Source organism: Panthera onca, chromosome A2 (assembly GCF_046562875.1).
Source record: "Panthera onca isolate mPanOnc1 chromosome A2, mPanOnc1 haplotype 2, whole genome shotgun sequence".
NCBI lineage: Eukaryota > Metazoa > Chordata > Mammalia > Carnivora > Felidae > Panthera > Panthera onca.
In genome coordinates, this window is record NC_138340.1 from 127,201,949 (window position 1) to 127,220,163 (window position 18,215).

Here is an 18,215-nt window from a genome sequence, read left to right on the forward strand (position 1 = left end):
TCAAAGCGTTTAACATAGTTACCATGTGGTCCAATAATTCAACTCCTAGGTGTATAACCAAGAGAAATAAAAACATACGTCCACAGGGGTACCTGGGTGGCTCAGTCAGTAAGCGTCTAACTCTTGCTCTTGGATCAGGTTCCGATCTCATGTTTGTGAGTTTGAGCCACACATCAGGCTCTGTGCTGACAGTGTGGAGCCTGCTTGGGATTCTCTGTCCCTCTCTCTCTCTACCCCTCCTCCTCTCATGCTCTCAGACGTGTGCGCTCTCTCTCTCTCTCTCTCTCTCTCAAAAATAAGTAAACATTAAAAAAAAAATACATGTCCACACAAAGACTTTATACAACCCTTCATAAGCAGCATTATCCCTAATAACCAAAAGCGGAGGTACCCCAAACACTATCAACTGATACATAATAACTAAAATGTGAGATAGATACGTACATATGTATATATGTACGTATCTATAATACATATATATGCATGCCAGGTAGTTTTCTCACTTTAATGGTTCCTAGCACCTGTGACAAGAAGCCCCATTCACAAAGTTTTTAAAAATAAAATCATCAAAATCTTATTTCCAATGGCAATTGTTGTTATCATTTGCACAATGCTTCAGAAGTTACAAATCATGCACATACACTATCACCTCTGATGTGTAACAATTTTGTAAGGGGGGAGTATATAAAATCACTGTCACCACTTTGCACGTCAAAAAGTAAGGACACAAGTCATTCTTAAAGAGATCCCAGTGACTTAGGCAAAAAAAAAAATTTTATCTGAACTCCCAACCTTCAAGAAAAGTGAGTCTACCTAACTCCTGCTATATAACTCAAGAAAGACAGTGGGATCTCATGAGAATCCAAGGACAGAGACAATGAACATTTAGACCTTACAGGAACTGAGGATCAGAGTCATGAGGAGAGAAGCCACTCTCTCAGAGGTACAAGGGTGTATTATTTGGGTCATTCGAAGAGCTGATCTTAATGACCTTAATGGAATCAGATAAGTATCTAGCCTAACTAATGAATTCCCAAAGGAATGAAAAGATACTTTTCCAGGGAAAAGTGCTTAACAAATTACTGCTGAAACTTGAAAAAGAAAATAAATGGCAGTAGATTTTTGTGCAATAAAGTCAAGTCCATCTTTAGCATGGTATTTGATAATTTGTAAAGCACATGCAAAGCACAATCACTGTGCTGTGTAAAATAAACATGTGATGTTATTGTACTCACTCGACATTTTTATTTAAAAGAGAACATATTATCAGCTTGGATTTTATGGATAAGCTGGAATGCAAGTCCCTAAGGAAATCTGAGGGATTTATGTGGGTAGACTACCTTGGATTCGAAATCTTTCTACAGCCATGTCCAATCACCAGATACCTAGAGACTTACTTTATTGTTTTGTCCTTCACCTACAAAAAAAAAGATATTTATCAGAAACTCTAATACTAATGAAGGAGCAGCAAACATCAATAGTTAGGTTAATATTTATAAACTATAATTCAGGTGATAAGAAGTCTGCAAATGCATAAAATAAACATTATGCTAATGACAGACTGTTGATCATAAAAAATTCCTTTGCTCCAGGATAACACCTTTCATTTGTTCTGCAGGTAGCATGTTTATTTGTCTCAGAGAGATATTAAATAAGAGTAATAATTATCATTTAGTAGCCCTAGGACTAACGTGGAGAGAAGTTTCAATACGCTTTCTATAGGAATTATTTTTATTATCAAAATTGTGTACCTGAGACACGAAAGAAAGAAAACTTCTCACAATGCTCTGTCAGATAAAGGGAAGCATCTACTAAAATAGCACAATAAACTCTCCGAGCCTAGTGTTTGACTAGAAACCTTATAAATAAAACTCATCTTGAAAATTTAAAAAGTAACCTGTAGGATCACAATTTTAGTAGAAGCATATCTATCTATATAAATATAGAATATCACCAAGATTGTAACAGTACTTATATATGAAGGAATATGGCTGATTCTTACCTAAATCATTTTGGTTATCTACACTCCTGAATCCTCTGCAAGAAGCAAGTCTTGCTTTTAGAATTAAAATGGTTAGTTTAAAGAAAAAAGTAAACAACAAAAATTCTGGGGCTCCTGGGTGGCCCAGTCAGTTGAGCAATCTGACTCCTGATTTCAGCTCAGGTCACGATCTCACCGCTCGTGAGTTTGAGCCCCACGTCGGGATCTGTGCTGGCAGTGCAAAGCCTGCTTGAGATTCTCTCTCTCCCTCTCTCTCTCTGCCCCTCCCCTGCTCACACACACATTCTCTCTCTCTCAAAATAAATAAGCTTTTTTAAAAAACAAAAAAAATTCAAATAAAGTAGTAGAAACAATATGAGTAAAAACTGGTTCATGGAAAGCAGGGAGAAGGATTTTAAAATAGGAAGTACAAATACACAAAATTAGAAATGAGAGTTTCAAAAATGTCCTTACATTTTGGTCCATGAGTCTAATGATCCCTCCTAAGGAAATAATTCTCAACACTGACCCATAGTTATGCACAGTGATATCTACTGAATCATTTTTTGTAATATTTTTTTAAATCCTTAATAATACAGGAGAAGGCCTAAGTAAATTATGGTTCAATCATTTCATGAAATGCTATCCAGCCACTACACATGATTTGCATCAAGGATTACTGATGACATGTGGAAGTGAAAGGAAACTGAACACAGAGTTTAATCTCAACTTTGTAAAGAACAGAGGTCACAGAATCAGCAGCAAAGAAACAGGCTAAACAGTAGCAGTGTCTGCATGTGGAGGCTGGGATATGGGTGCCTTCTTGTGGTTTCCTATGTATTTGTTTGCTTCTTCCTGATGTTCCCTCCTCTCTAAAGTTTCCATAATAGGGCCACACCAAATCGAATTGCGAAAGAAATCTTATTAAAAAGTGGAAAGAAAAAGTGTATCAGTAAAAGCAAAACCAAAAAGCAAAACCAAACATTGCAGATACGTGTTCAGATCTGGTGAAGGGATTTTTAGGAGAGAGATTTGAAGAATTTAACCTGACAAGTAATGCACTACCTGAATTTAACCTGACAAGTAACGTTTGCACTACCATGTAAATACTGCCCAGGACTTCATGAGCGCTTTGACCGCCTTCCCCTGGCTTCTTGACAAGGGAGGAAAAGAACACACCTGGGAAGTACGGCTCCGGGAGGCTAAGCAAACACAAGCCAGACAGCAGGTTACAATGCACAACCCACAAGATGCTGCTTATCTAACCCAGGCCCCCTGGCTTCCTGCATTCTGCCAGGCTCATATCTTCACAGACATCTCTTATAAGATGGACGTAATTTTTTCTGACATGTAAACTGAACTGAAAACTAAAAGCTGTTATGTAAGCCATAGTGGAGAGCAAAAAAGACAGAGCTGTCAACCACCCAGGGTAGGGATATGCTCTGCCAGGCTCAGGGACATCAGAGGATGACCTAGAACCATAGGCCACTCACTACTCAGGGTGGCTGCCTGCAGCACAGGGAGCTTAAAGGTACAACACCGTTGGTAAACAGCCGTCTTATGGCATATATTCATGCCCAGCACTAAAAATAGGGTGGCAAAATACATATATATATATATATATATATATATATATATATATATATACACACTGATACATCACTAGGAAACACTAAAATAGGACTCTGCAAACAGTCTTTTATAGGAAGAGTATTAATTATATTTCCTAGCTCTTACAAATAAATTGGGAAAGTTCTGGCATTACAGGCTACCCAATTTTCTCTAGGCATCACTTTGTCTCCTGCTGGTATATGGGGACACACAGGGACACATGTGTGCACAAACATAATGCACATATCCATGCACATGCATAAACATGTAAGTCTGCTACTATGTTCTGCTCAGAAGAATCCACCTCGGGTACTCAACACAGTTCTATTCCAGGACACCCATTAGAGGTTCTATAGCAGCCCCATGGGTATGCACAGCAAACAGACTAAGAGAATATGTACCGAAAGGTCATGTTTATACTACCAAAGGGAAATCCTCAGATTTCACCACATAATCTCCTAATTTAAAAATTGTCAAGTATTGGAGCACCTGGGCGGCTCAGTCAGTTAAGCGTCTGACTGTTGGGTCTCAGCTCAGGTCATGATCTCATGGTTTGTGACATCACGCCCCACATCAGGCTCCGGGCTGAGATTCGAGCACAAGCAGAGCCTGCTTGAGATTCTCTCTCTCCCCATCTCTGTCCCTTCCCCCCCTCTCAAAAAAAAAAATTATCAAGTATTATCTAAACACCCCAGCACACAATCTTTCGTGGCCTGTTATCAAAGGAACATTGTCTTAACACTCTTCAGCCTCTCCCTGCTTGTCACCCATGCCCCTCCCCCACTATCCCAGCTCACTTATGCTCGTTCCTTTGTTTTTCTTCTAATTCCTGTATGTCTAACACTGCCCATTCTTTAACACTCATTTCCAATGTCTCTTCTATATAATTTCATGGATTCCTCAAACAAATCCTTTCTGTTCCCTTTTGGAATTTCAAGGGCATTTTCTACTCTGTATTTTTCTCATATTATACATCAACTTCCACCTGGTATTACAAACCGACAGACAGCCGCACGTGCGCGCGCACACACACACACACACACACACAGAAATGCATCTCCCTTTTTGAAAGACAGAATCATTAATTAATTAATTAATTAATTAAACACACACTTACCATATGCCTATCCAGTGTCAGTGTTAGGGACTGTGCTGGGTACAAAGGATGCAATGGTGTGCAAAACAGAAAAGGGTTTACCCCTCTAGGGAGACATCAGACTAGTGAACAAGGGTAGTAGGTGCTGAAACAGGAAAAGATCCCAGACCGCCCATCAAACTCACCTTTTCTAGTCTAAGAATGTAACATCCCACCAGAATCACAACTGGACTGAGAACTGCAGGGGAGAGGAGTAAGAAAGAGTTCGAGCAAAGGGAATAGCATGCACAGAGGTCTAGAGGTACAGGGAATTCGTTAAGCACTAAGTTCCACAAAGGTCTTGGCTTCTGCCTGGCTCACCTTTGTGACTAGAAGTTTATTGGCACAATGCCTTAAATATAAGAAATGCTTGTGAATATTGGTTGCATGAAAAAAATGAGTCAATTCATTAGTCCCTTATTACTCTAGATTTAATAATATGCCTCTATTCCATTGCCTGATCCATTATTACCAAGGAATTCTATAGGTGCCCACTGGGGTTCCATCTTTCAGTGACCCACTCAGATCAGACAGCTGAAGTTCAGGCCATATCTCCTCCCATGCCTTAGATACCTACTGTGGGTGTTCAGCCAAGCTCAGCCAGCTGGAGGCGGGGCTCCCTTAAGTGCACAGAAATTGCATGGCTCTGCAACGCTTTCCCCGGGCAAGAGAGGAATGGGCCTCCTAATGCAGCTTTCCTGTCAGGGCTACCGTAGCTCTTCTCCTAATAGACTTGGTCCCAAATATGCTGTTTGTGGTGAATTCTGCCCCCAGAACAAGAGCCGAACTGCAAGGATCTCCCTCTCTGTTCTCCATTCTCCAGCCTATCCCCTCTCCCACACTGCTCACAAGTGACAAGGATTGGCCACAGTAGGAGTATCAGAGAATCCTTCCAGGGAGCTAAGAAGGAACATACGTGACATCTCAGACAAATATATAAAGGGTTAGATGGCTGAGAGAAGCAAAATTAACATAGTTAATATCAGGTTCCATGAGCAGTAGGAAGCAGAAATTAAGGCCAATTTCTGAATTTCCATAAAGTCAGGTAGATGAGAGCATTCAGGACTTGAGTCATCAAAGCCCTTGCTTTCCTTCATTACTTTGTTTTAATTATGCAGCAAGGTGAACATTGGTGTGGTAAAGAGAAAGCATCTCTGAGCAGAAAAGGCTCCCAGTCTGGAGGAAGAAGAGAAGGGCAAAGGAAACTCAGAAACAAAATCAATGAAAATTCAAATGACTGGAAAACACTGAGGTAGCTGGCAGAAGCAAACAACCAGAGAACAGAAACAAGGCCTCCCTGTTTAACCAGAATTGAATCCAGAGGGAGGGAGACCTTTCATCTAGCATTTCCATGTTTCCTTAAATAGACAGACAGCACAGCCTAGAGGCAGACGAGGAGACTGCAGTCAGGCGGCCAGGATCCTGGACCCTGCTGCTGCCACTTGCTGGTCCTGAGTATTTGGGAAGATTTTCTAGGATTCTGGAAAACTGGAAGCAACACTGTTTTCAAGAACAAGCAAGCGCTACTCTACTTTCTACCCCCAGACAAGGATGTGAACTTGTTTTTGCTAGGTTTGACTTGAGAACAAGCAAAGTCAATGGTCTGCCCACATTCCCTTAAAACAGTTGGTGTGCATTCTTCATTCACAGTGATATTCTGAGCATAAAAAGGCCACGGTGAGACAAGCATTTGGTAGGTTTCTCAACGCTGGCAGGACTCTATGGGAGTAGAGAAGGTCTCAGCTTTGCACACCCACTTAGTGCTCCTAGAGGCCAGAAAAAGAGCCATGCCACGATGCGCTACATTCATCTATTGCCCCACCTTGCTTCCACTGCAGTCTGTACCCTTGGCTAAACAACTCAAGGGGTCACATACAGTTTGCAAAAGTGTCCTTTTCCTGCCAAAACAATGCATGCCCCTTGGCAGGTGTTTAGCCTCCTAAAGCTAAAAAGCCTCATTTTCTGCATCTCTAAAATAGGAATAATAGTAGCTGTGCCTTGTGCTTTGCAGAGATGAAACTAAATACTGCATGGGAACCATCTGACCCATGCCCCCAAGAAGAACCCCAAAATGCTGCTGTTGGTAGGGGTGGCTGCTGTTGCTGTTTTGTTACTGATGTAAAACCAATGGAAACTCCAATGGGCCACCTAAAAATCATACACTCCCAGCAGGCTGATCAGTTTGGTAAGCATTTAAAGAAGAGGGGCAAGAATAATAAGAAAGGGTTAAGAAACACCTGTCACCCTTTTAACTATGTCATCTGCAGAACCATCTCAAGAGGGTGCATCATTTCTCAGCAGAGGGACTGGAGGTTTGCCAGCATTCACAGAGAATTCCTCCTGCTCTCCTTCTCTCCCCTTCAGAATGAACAAGTACAAGAACTGTGCCAAGATGCTTGTACCAGGACAGTTCTTACATAACCACATTCTTCTCAAATTGGTTCTTGTCCCTTCCCATTGGAAAGGTTTTGACAGTCTTCCTACACATACAAAATGCCGTCCCCAGAATTAGAATCCCACACCATGAAGCCAGTTCCCGGTGTATAAATTACTTTGTCCCAGACTTGAAACAGGTCTGGATGTCACGCTCACACCCCCTCCCCAAGGTCACATCACACCGAATTCAGAGCTATGAGACATATTGACAACTGGTGTCCATTTGGAAAAAAGAAAAAGAAAAAGAAAAAAAAGTCTCAGGAAAAAGAATAAAAATAGAAGGCACCCTAACTCCATGTGGAGCTGTTCAATGGCTGTCCAAAGCAAGGTCAACAGCAAGCAGGCAACTGTATCAGCAACTGACAGTTTCTTCACCCTCTTGCCTGCACCCCAGGAGAGCCAGCTGTTCTCGAGGGTGCTTTGATATGATCCTACCAGAGGCAAAATCACTAGGCCAGGCAACGACAGCAAAGCATAATGGGAAGAGGTGACGGATGTTTCCAACAACCCATCGTAGACGCCAGGATGCCATAACTGCTCATCCTATTCTAGACTCTGATCAAATGCTCTGGTCTCGCGCTGTCCAGACTAAGTCCACGGTACTCTCAATGGTTATCTTGGATGGAGTCAGCCAACTGAAAAGTGTTTCCTGTTGTGGACAGCAAAACTTCTTTGGTTTATCTCATGGTTTTGAGCCCTCCCTGCCTTTGAAAGTTCTCACAGAAGCAACTACTGTGTACTGAGTACTGTACTGTGTACAGACTGGATCCATAAGGACATACCTAGCAGTAGGCCTGTGTGCTAGCTGCTCCTGAGTAGCAAAAAGGCAGAGGAAAAAGAACCACTTCATTAAAGAGGTTCTTTGAAGGGTATAAAATTCCTGCCCTGATAACCACTCATAAAAGTTCTCTAGAATTCACGGACTTTGGGACACGTCACCCCTTAGGATTAGCTTTGCTTTTGAAGCTAACATATCTCTACTCTCTGAACCCATCTGGTTATGGTCTAACAGAGAACTGTCCCAGTTGTCCAAGGGGGAAAATGTGGCCCCTGGACTCATTATGGCCATCAGATCTAAATGGTTGTATCAGTAATTACATAGAATTTATTAACATTTTCTCAGTGCCAGGCAGGTTTCTAAGAACTTAACCATATCAACTCATTAATCTCCATAGCAAGGTAAGGCAGGGACTATTACTTACGCCCATCTTACTAAGGAAGATAGTGAGGTATATAAAAGTTAAATCAACTGTCCAAGGTCACATAGCTGATGAGCAATGGAGCTGTGATGCAAAACCAGACAGTCTGGCCCAGGGGCTATGCTCACAAAAGCTGTGTTAGTCTTGAATAAAATGGACTTATTTATATGTCACTAAGCCTACATCCCCCAAGTATCATCCTTGCACCTGCTGGATGGTGCCCTTTGGCTCCAAAGTTCCATGTATAAAGAAAGGATGCCAAGAAGGTGTGCACAATATGCTAAGAGGTTAATGACTAACACTGTTCAATAAGTTGCTGCCTTCTGCCACAGCCATGTTTAAAAGAGGACAAAGCTCTTGTGGGTTTTAAACTATAAATGGAATGTGAAAGGTCTTGGCTGGGGCACGGGTTCTTGTGAACCTTTCCTAAAATTACCCCACTAAGTACTCCACCTTCTCAAGCACATCTGAGTGGCTCTTTTATAAAGACATCTTCAGCCTGGATAGCAACTAATACACATGCCTTTGTTAGGAGCGCCCCCTAGTGACAGAAAACAGATCCAGTTCTAACAAGAGATCTAAATGGCCCTCCTCTGGTACAACAATGGGTGCTCAATAGGAAAGGATCTGGGAAACCTGTCTTCCTCACTCCGTTTTCAGTAGTCATCCCTGAAAAATTTTGAGTAGAGTTAAAATAAATTACAGTAAAAAACAGAAGAGGAATATGAAGCTCAAATATTGTTATTACAATGAAAAAGTTCTCTTTTAAACTATTTCCTTTAAAAATATCAAAACGTGGGGTGCCTGGCTGGCTCAGTCGGTGGAGCATGCAACTCTTGATCTCAGGGTCACGAACTCAAGCCCCAAGTTGGGTGTGGAGACTACTTAAGATAAAAAATTAAAAAGAAAAAATTTAAAAATATCAAAAAATTTCACAAGTATAATTATTTATGTGTCCCTGGTCAGGGAGTAAGGACCGATGCACTTTTCACCACCTCCAGGGGGCATCCATAGCAGGTAAATGCCAGATGTTTGGGGGCTGATTCTGAGGGGAGATTATCTGCCCCTCCAGGCTCCTGCCCCCTGCTAAGGTGGGGCCAAGGGGAATAACATGGCACATACATAAATCACTGACCTGATGGAAATGGCGGGGACAACATATGCCTTAAGGCAAGAGAAGGGCAAAGGAAAAGGGGGCCCACCCTTTACCTCCCACAGTGAGAGCACATGCTGGGGCTGCCCCTGTAAGCCACACTGGGCCACTTTTAACTTCCCCAATCCAGCCAGACAGCAAAGCAAGATCAGGGAAGAAAAGATCTGTAAGTATTCCACATGGAACTTCTTGATGTCTCTCTCCATCACTAGGAAGAGTGATGACACTAACCTGAGATAGAGGTGGCCATACGAGGCTGCACCAACCTAAAGAGCCTACTTCACAGGACTCTCTGTCCCAGTGATCTGCTCTGCTGGGTTCACTGATGGCAAATACAACCCGATATCTGATCTCCCTGGGTTCTGCCAGAGATCTTTCCAGAGCTAACTTTCCCTCTTCTACATGTATAATTAGAACTTCAACAAAGCTATAGTCTCTGCACTTAAAACCAAATGTGAAGGCAGTGTGTGCCATGTTATGTATCATGTAACCAGGAACATTCATGAAAGAACCACAGAACCTGGACATGTAAGGACAAGACACTGGTGGTCTTCTCTTCACCTGTAAGGAAGGAGTCCCTTGGAAAGACATGACTCGCACTCACCAATCAAGAAAGTGAACAACATAGCTGTCTGCAACGTTTGCCTCAACTGTTGGCAGCCTCATAGAATGCCCTCATTTGGCTACTTTCCTTTCAGAACCCCACCCCCCCACCACCCCGCCTTGCTCTTTGCTGGGAGTGAGGAAGGCACAGAGATAAATGCAAAAAATGTCCAAGAGGCTCAAGTAGTCCCTATCATCAAGGCCAAAGTCTCAACAACATCTTTGAACATACAACTCAGGAAGTGGCTACTTAAAAAGTTGAAAAATGATTCTATAAATTCTATTTACCTGAGAAATGTATATTAAGAATCAGCTCAGAGTTCCCTACACAGCTCTGCGCCCCATCCCAATAATGCTGGTTCCCTGGGGCTCCACCAATCGTCCCTACCCCTTCCATGTTATTTCTGTCATGTTTTGATTATGGGTGTTTTTAACCTCAAAATACATTATTACTATCGTTTCTACAGTCCATATGCATTTAGCTTTTCCATTTCCAGTGCATTCTTTCCTGCATGTCCATGTTAAGACAGAAGATAATACTAGATGTACAGACCATTATACCTCATATAAAAGGCCCCCATGACAGCATGAGGAAAAAATAATTGAGAATGAGAGTCAGGATATGTGGATACCAGAGAAAAGCTCATCTGCCACGAACAACAGACAAATCTCAATTAATAGAGAGGCCAGCTGGGCATCTTGGGGTGTTCCTACCCCCGAAAGTCCCCAATGAAGGCTAAAGAGAGCCCCCACCCTCCGAAATCCCAAGGCTCCTGTCTTGGTCCTACAACTTCACCCTCTGCAGGCTGATAAGCAGAGCTGCAATGTCACTGGGTGTCCCAGTGGCTGTTTGCCCAAGTTTAGAAGCAGGATGAGGGTGGGGGTTCTGGTTGGGAATCAACGGCTGTGATTTTGCGCCACCTGGTGGCTGATTCTGCTCCAGCTTCATAATAACCGGAATCTCCCGGGTTGGTTACACTAGCAAAAGTGCAAATGATTAGGACTGGGGCTTTGCTGCATCTCAGATAGGGAAAAGGGGTGTGTGACCAGAAGGGACCAGATCGTAGCGCCCATGAGGCAGAATATAGAAGACTTGCCTCCAAGGAACGGGCACACACAGTGTCTGCCTGCAAATTCACTAAGACTGAACCATGGCAGTGTCTCAGTCACTGGTAGGCCCTCAACTAACATCCCCCAGGGGTCTCTCAAGTGGAAGGGATGGTCTGGGGCTGGATGGACTGGAAAGGATTGGCCAGAGCTTCCTGGAAGAGCACCGCAGCCCACACAGGGACCTCCTGAATTGTGTATGGCTAAAATTTGCAGAATTTCAATAAATGACAATTCAGAAAAATACTAGTTGTCCCTTTTGCTTTTCTGACCTATTGTTTATGGGTCACATATTTAACTACTTGAAAGAAAAGTGTTCGGCTAGGAACTCTATCCTAATTATCAAATCATTCATATGGGAAAATGTGACTTTACAAAAAGCTGCTTTACCTTGTAGTTACCAGAGATGCCTTGTTGCAAAGGTGGGGGGAGAGATGAGGAGAATCACAAAATTAGGTACACGTCAAAATTTACATTCTGCAATTCCCACAAATGTATTCTGGATTCTTATTGTCTCTGTGCTCCAAGGAACCAAATCACATTCTCAGCGACAAAACCTTATGAGAAAGTCCTGTCAGGAATGATGCAGAAATAGAAGCCAAGTCTCCCATAGGCAGGGTTCTCCTCTATGTACGGTCATTGTGGAATGAAAATTCCCCTGATCTCAAGAACATGGTATTTTTGTACAGCAGCAGTTTCTAGGGAGCTTCTGACTCCAAACAAATGCATCAATGTCCGCCATGTCTCCTGAGCAGTGCACCAAGTGTTGGGAAGACATTGTTACACCTCACACGCCTGTCAGCTAGTGGACAGTGGGTTTTCTCTTCCCCACTTATCATGCACAGGCCACGGGCTGGGAGGGGACTGAGCCTGAGACTGCCTGAGGTCCTCCTCTCCAGGGCTTACCCCTGACTGAAAGCTCCCCAGGCACTGGTAGTGCATTCGATTCTCCTTGTTTCCTGTAGCCATGTTCTATGACATCATGGAAAATCCGGATATAACAAATACTGAACCATTGCTTCCTAGGGGAAATACAGTGTTAGGCTATTTCCAGTCTCTGGTCACATGATTTTTGCCAACCAATCGATACATAACCTTGTCTTATGTATTTTTTAAGACAACTTGATTAATACATATTGTTGGTTCATTAGCAATGAACCCACGGCAACAACACTGGAACGTCGGCCTGACTGACCTGAGTTTATCTAGCACACACATTTCCCCCATAAGGCACATCCCAGCTCTGTGCACTTACAAAACCCAGCATCACGACGCTTGGGGACCACTTTAAATAGCAATATCACCAACATAAAACACAAGTTTCAAAAATTGAGGCCTTGGCCAGACTATGAAAAGGACTCCCTCTTAAAGTATTGTAGCCAAAACAAGAAGGTGGAGCATTCCCCCCCTTGTTTGACCTCATGTCTGCAAATGACTATGAAAGCAGGAGTATTGATTTGGGGGTTACAAATAAATTCTAGTGAATAGTTGGATTTGCAAATATGGAATCCATAAACAATGAGGACTATTTCAAACCCCTCTGAATTTAAAATTCTCTATAATCCGTTCTCTCTTGCAAAGTCAATTTGACTTCTCTCTGCATGCAAGCTAAAATGTCAGCCCATGACACATGCTTGCAGTTTCCCAGGTACACATTGTTCTTCCATCAGTAACTTTTATCTTGAACCATGCATTTTTTCACTATCCTCCTGGGACAACTTATGACTCTCCCATCCCTCATCCCCAATAATAATACCAATAGTAATTGTAACATCGGCATACCTGCATCTAAATTCATAGTCTGTTTAATAAGCGCCATGCACTATTTGGTGTGATTTACAAGCATCTACTAATTTAATTCACACAAATCTATTGATAGAGACAACTCTTATACTCCAGATTTAAGATGAGAAAACTAAGACATGAAAATGTCAAGTTTTCTGCCCACATCACTCAGCCTGTGATCAGGGGAGTCAGGAATCAGCCCTGGACAGCCTGAATTCAGACTCAAGTTTAATCCTGATGTCACGCTACAGTTATGGTTAAATTCTAGCAGCATTTAGACCAGGAGGCTTCCTCTTGTGATAGGGAAACAGGGACAGGGATGGAGGTGGAGGAAGCCATGGATAAAGACCCATCTCACTTCATTCCCTGCCATCTGGATTTGAGAAAAAATGTATTAAAATGACACCAAGCCCTGCATATGCAATTGCATATGATTATACTTGTGTAACGATGTATAATTTTCTTCTATCATTTGGAAGCAGAAAATCCTCTAAAAATTTTAACATGAATCTGTATTAATCATTTAAAAAATTTTTTTTATATTCTCTGATCCTTTGCTATCTTAGATCCTTGCCAAGAGAAGAGGAACTGCCCTTCCCAGGGTTAGCTGATTCCTACAGACAGGAAGCATGCCTTCTATATGCAAACTAGCCAATCCAGATCCCAAACCCCAAGGGATCTCCTTCATCAGGGTTTTGCACTCAGGGCCACTGTGCCCCTGCCCTAATCACAGGGCCAGGTAACAGGCAACTAAGGGCGATCTCTAGGAGATTATTCAAACCTGCTTACACTTATCTTGCCTTGACTTTTTTCATGGAAACCACAACAAAGGCTCTTGTCTATGTTTTCCCCTCACTCCCTCTACCTCCTGACCACCACCAGTGCTTTCCCACATGGTCCTGTGTGGGGTGACACGTTCCCTCTCTTGATAACAACGAGTAATACAGTATCTTTTCAACAACCATCATCTCCAGGTGAGGTGCTGGCCTCAGCAAACCTGAACGCGATTAAACCTACATTTTAAAAGAGAATCTTGGGGCACCTGGGAGGCTCAGTCCGTTAAGCGTCTGACTTTGGCTCAGGTCATGATCTCAGGGTCTGTGAGTTCGAAACCCGCGTCAAGCTCTGTGCTGACAGCTCAGAGCCTGGAGCCTGCTTCTGATTCTGTGTCTTCCTCTCTCTCTGCCCCTCCCCTGCTCGCTTTTGTCTCTCTCTCAAAATAAGTAAACATTAAAAAACGTTTTTTATAAATAAAAGAGAATCTTAATTCTGAAATAATATTTTTCTCAATGCCTTTTTCCACTTTGACATCTTAGTCACTTCTTTCTCTTAAGACAATCTGAAAATGTTAAGGGAAAGGGAAATATTTATCAAAACTTTTCATATTAAAGCACATTATATTGTTCAGAAGCAGTTTCTTTTAAAAATGAGTTTATTTTGGTCCCAAACTAAAGGAATGGGGGAAGGGGGGGCATCTAGAGAAAAAAAAAAACAGCCTTGTCCAACTTCAACACCTGCCTTAGTTCAAGAGAGATCAGAAAAATGAACTACAGGGAGCCTGGGTAGCTCAGTCACTAAGCATCTGACCTTAGCTCAGGTCATGATCTCACAGTTTGTGAGTTCAAGTACCACATCAGGTGAGTACAAGCCCCGCTTCAGGTAAAGCACAAGCCCCAGGTGAGCTCCACTTCTCTGTCTGTCTGTCTGTCTCTCTCTCTCCCCCCTCACTCACATGCACCCTCTCTCTGTCTCAAAAGAAAGAAAGAAAGAAAGAACAAAAGAAAGAAAGAAAGAAAGAAAGAAAGAAAGATGAACTACAAATATGTCCTTTTTAATGACTGTCCCACAAACGACAAAGGTAAAAATCTTAAGCAGAGAAGCTACCAGTTCGAAATCTGAAGGGTTTCTAGCCAGGAACACAACTCTTCACAGAGTATGAATACCATTTGACACAGTTCTTGACCATTGTAATCAACAAGGTACAGTTTGTTAGCAGGCATTTCCCCGGTTTTCAAAATAAAGTCATTCTAAATAGAATCTGCCTTCCATCACCTTGAGAAATACATGTGCCCTTCCCTTCTTAGTTCCAGTAACCCTGACCCTCCCCCCACCCAGGGACGTGCAAAGGCATGTATACTTGGAAACTAGAGAATCATGAACTGAGAGATCTTAGAAGATTAAGCAGCTTTGTTTTAGAAGCAGATGCTTTTCTGTGTTATGACTAACCATACACGCCATTTAGCCACTTTAAATTGAGATTTCAGAATTATTTCATCAGAAAAACCTGCTCTGTCGGGATGCTGTGCTGAGAAGAGACGTAAGGCCATCTGCCTTCTCAAAGGTGTTGTGCTTTATTATCCTTTAACTGTTCTGCTTGCCTTGTGGGAGCAACTGCCCCTCCTGCTTTGGAAAACTGAACAAGCTGCCTGTGATTTCCATGATATGTGCTGTCCACAAAGCAAGGAAGGGAAGTGGTATTTGCTGGCCACATCCTCCGTTCCACGTGCTGGGCCACTCACTAACAGATGATCTTTAATGGCCTTCCAACAACCTTGAAATAGAACAGTAGCTGCATGGTTGAGGAAACTGATGGCCGAAGAGGTGAAAATAACAGGCCCACTGGTCCAATGGCTTGTAATTAGGAAATATGGAATTAAAATCTAGGCCCACTGAACTCCAAAAACTTGTCATTTAACACTTCCTAGGCATTGCCTCCTTAGGAGATGTGAAATGAGAAACAACAATCTTCATCTTATGAATTGAAATTCTTCCTCAAAGAGATCCAAAAGATTGTCCAAATCTCAAGTGCTCCTAAAGGAGGAGACAGTTAGGAGTTCACTAAGGGAATGGGCAAGACTATTCCTCTTTCAGAAGCACAGAGAGAATTGTGCATCAAGACAGCTTACAGCACCTAGAGATTTTATGGCCACTTGTGTCCCGCCAGCATTTTTGCACGACGGTCTCTAGGTGGCGCAATGAGCGCATGATTCCATTTACTGAGGCTTGTCTGTTTCTGGCGGACTGGCCTTCGAAACTGAAAATCTCTGCTTGTCAAAGCTGTTGGAAAATTTCCACCATTAGAAATCATTACTAACTCGTCTTTCCAATTTCTCAACTCTCTTATGCACGACAGTGGCCTAGAAGAAGTTTCAGGGGAAGGACTAAAATTGAAAACCAAAAAAAGAACCATGGAAAAATAAAGGAAACCAACACTCTCTTTTGGTTATTCTATGTTCCAGGTCTCTGCTTTTTCTAAAATGACTTTTCAAGTCCTTTGAAAGGAGGCCACATAAGAGCTAAAGCCTTAAAACCACATCAAATTAATTTTAAGTGAAAAAAATACATTGTTTTTCCTAAAGTACTTGAAGCAGAACACTCAGTAGACACTGAAAACTAAGACAGATATATTCTAATACTAAACTGTGGAAGGAATTAACATCATGTTAACACAGATGGAGCTACATTGAGAAAAGTCACTCAGAGTTTGGCTCATGAAATACTCTGATTATTTCACATAGGACCAGAACACGAAAATAAAAAGGTAGATGTTTCATACGTCCCACACCCATTATATATACCCTTCCTACAGATCTGGCATAACCCTAAGAACCTGTAATAATCCAAGTCCTGGTAAGTGTTCTTCACCTGACTTCCCTCTCTCCTCTGTCCTTCACACACGTCGCCAGAAGAAGAAATGACACTGTGCATTCTGGGATCCAAATTCCCCCTGACAAAAACCACTAGGACCTGGGGCAGAGACACAATGAGTCCTGGGTGGCACCATGTAGAAAGAACTAGCATTGTGTATTTTCTGCATAGTTCAAATGCACTGGAAATCCAGGCAATAGTGGAGGAAGACAACGAAACGGTAGCAACTCAGGCAAACCCTACACCCAGGCTCTCCACCAGGATAAGATGTCAGAATCAGCTGGGGGTATTTTGAAATACACATGCCTTGATCTCTTCCCAAGCTATTTTGATACGATTTGAGGGTAGGAGATTGGGTGATTTTCCAAAGCTTCCCTGGTAATTTGGATAGACCTCGTTCAACATGCAAAAGTAAACCTGTAAAGAACTGGGTGGGGAAATAGAACGTGAGCCCCATCCACATTCCCTCAGCCATATCCCTGATAAATAGGCTCTGCCAATGCACAGATGCATGAGAGCAGGGCTGGGGTCACCTACAAGCCTCGACCTACAAGCCTCGACCATTGATACACAGCAAGTACAGGGAAATCTCACGTGGTCCTTCAGCCATGAAACTTTTTGCTAAGATTTTAAAAAATAGATTCAACTATAAAATCAAATGTAGTGTCAGTCAAAATATGAGATATGGGAGAGCCTGGTGGCTCAGTCAGTTGAGCGTCTGACTCTTGATTTCAGCTCAGGTCATGATCTCACCATTTGTGGGTTTAAGCCCCGTGTCGGGCTCTGTGCTGACAGCATGGAGCCTGCTTGGGATTCTCTCTCTTCCTCTCTCTCTGCCCCTCCCATAGTGGCACACTATCTCACAAAATGAATAAATATACATTAAAAAATATGAGATATGATGAGGTAAAAATGATGTCACAGTACCTCTGTACAGTAAGTTGCAAAGCAACAATATGATGTTTGACAAGTATACTTATTAGAAAACATATATTAAGACTATCACTATAAAAACAATAACTTATCAGATTTTTTTAGTTTAGGAAACATTAGAAAAGTTTAAAAAAATAGTCACTCTGATCCATTGGATTAAAGTGGAAATGACTCAGTGTTTGTGGAAAGGAAAGCCATTTGGTAATAACAACAACCTTAAAAATATATGCCAAAGAAATGACAGTCCCACAAATTTATCTTAATAACTTGATCATGGATGTGTATAACTAATGGGCGGCAAAGATGTTAACTGTAGACTTATTGGTAATTTCAAAGCATTGAAATGCTCAGTAAAAGGGTTTGATTAAATAAAGTGTAGTCCATCCAAATAATGAAAAAGTCTTCAGTAATGAAAAATACAAATAAACTCACGTGGAAATATTTGCAAAGACAATGCCCATGAAAGGCAAGGTTTCCCAAATACCATATAAAGCAGGATACTGATGTATATAAATATTAATATTTGTGCGTGTGTGTGTGCGCGTGTGTGTATTAAAGGAGAGGGTATCCGGTAATATAAAGCAATGCCTGGTGATTTCTAATCCCTGAAGCCAAAATCTCATT

The 18,215-nt window shown here is 42.1% G+C and overlaps 1 protein-coding gene across 6 annotated transcripts in view; it reads right to left on the bottom strand.

The window, feature by feature from the left end:
- ELMO1 (engulfment and cell motility 1) overlaps window positions 1–18,215 on the bottom strand; it is a 545,925-nt gene that overhangs the window by 311,676 nt on the left and 216,034 nt on the right. The window lies entirely within an intron of this gene.